The sequence below is a fragment of the Sapajus apella genome, unplaced genomic scaffold (assembly GCF_009761245.1).
Source record: "Sapajus apella isolate SASKATOON/1434 unplaced genomic scaffold, GSC_monkey_1.0 scaffold81, whole genome shotgun sequence".
Lineage (NCBI taxonomy): Eukaryota > Metazoa > Chordata > Mammalia > Primates > Cebidae > Sapajus > Sapajus apella.
In genome coordinates, this window is record NW_022437021.1 from 7,742,483 (window position 1) to 7,743,444 (window position 962).

The following is a 962-nucleotide window of genomic DNA, read 5'->3' on the forward strand; positions in this document are numbered from 1 at the left end:
ATGTTAAGTAAATGGCAGCTAAGTGATATGGCATAGTAAGCACAACCTTATTGAAGCAGATGATTGTACTACAACAAGAAGCATACAGAAAAAAGTGGGTGATGCATTTGTAGTAAAATAAAATGAATTTCCAGAAAGAAGATTCATTATAAAATAAATTAGATTTTGCATCTTTGTGGGCTTTACAACTCAAGAAAACCTCTTACAAATGTAAGCAAATAATAATATTTCTACAGTAACATAATCAGAGTCCTGTATTATAATTTTTTAATGTATTCGTAGGTATTCCATCACTTTCAAAATACAGGCTATTATATTTCTATTAATTTCTTGTTAGTTATTATTTGAGTTTACAGCTTTTGTGATTTTTCCATGATAACATTCAAACCATACACTGATCAAACTGCTGATTGATTATTCTATTTAACAGATAGTCTCCAGCTTGGTTCTTTCCCCTTAAATTATTTAATATTTGTATTCATTTAAAATGATCTTGTGCCTGTTGGCACTCTTACTCAAAACCTCTCCTTGAATCAGGTTTCATTGCCTTTCATTATTTTCTCTGATTTCAATTCCAGCTTAATTTGCAGACTCAGGAATTTTATTTCAATGCCTTTATCCAACTCATTTACATATATTCCAAACATCCATACTGCTGAAATTGATCTTTGAGCCACATACAAGAAAATTCAGACTTGTTGTGAAATGAGCCAGCAAGAAAAAGTCAAAGAAACAAGAGCTCATTCTCAAGTAGCAACAACAATTCTCAAAGCACTTAAAAGGCAAGTGAGGACCGGGGATTGCAGAGAGCGAGAGGAGGTGTGGTCTGTCCAGAAATGCAGCTGCACATATCCCATTAATTATAGTTGGGGATTGAACATGAACCTGAATACAGGATTTAGCCAGAATCAATCTTTGAGGATTCAGGAAGTTAGCCCTGCAACTGAAAATGACTTTCTGAA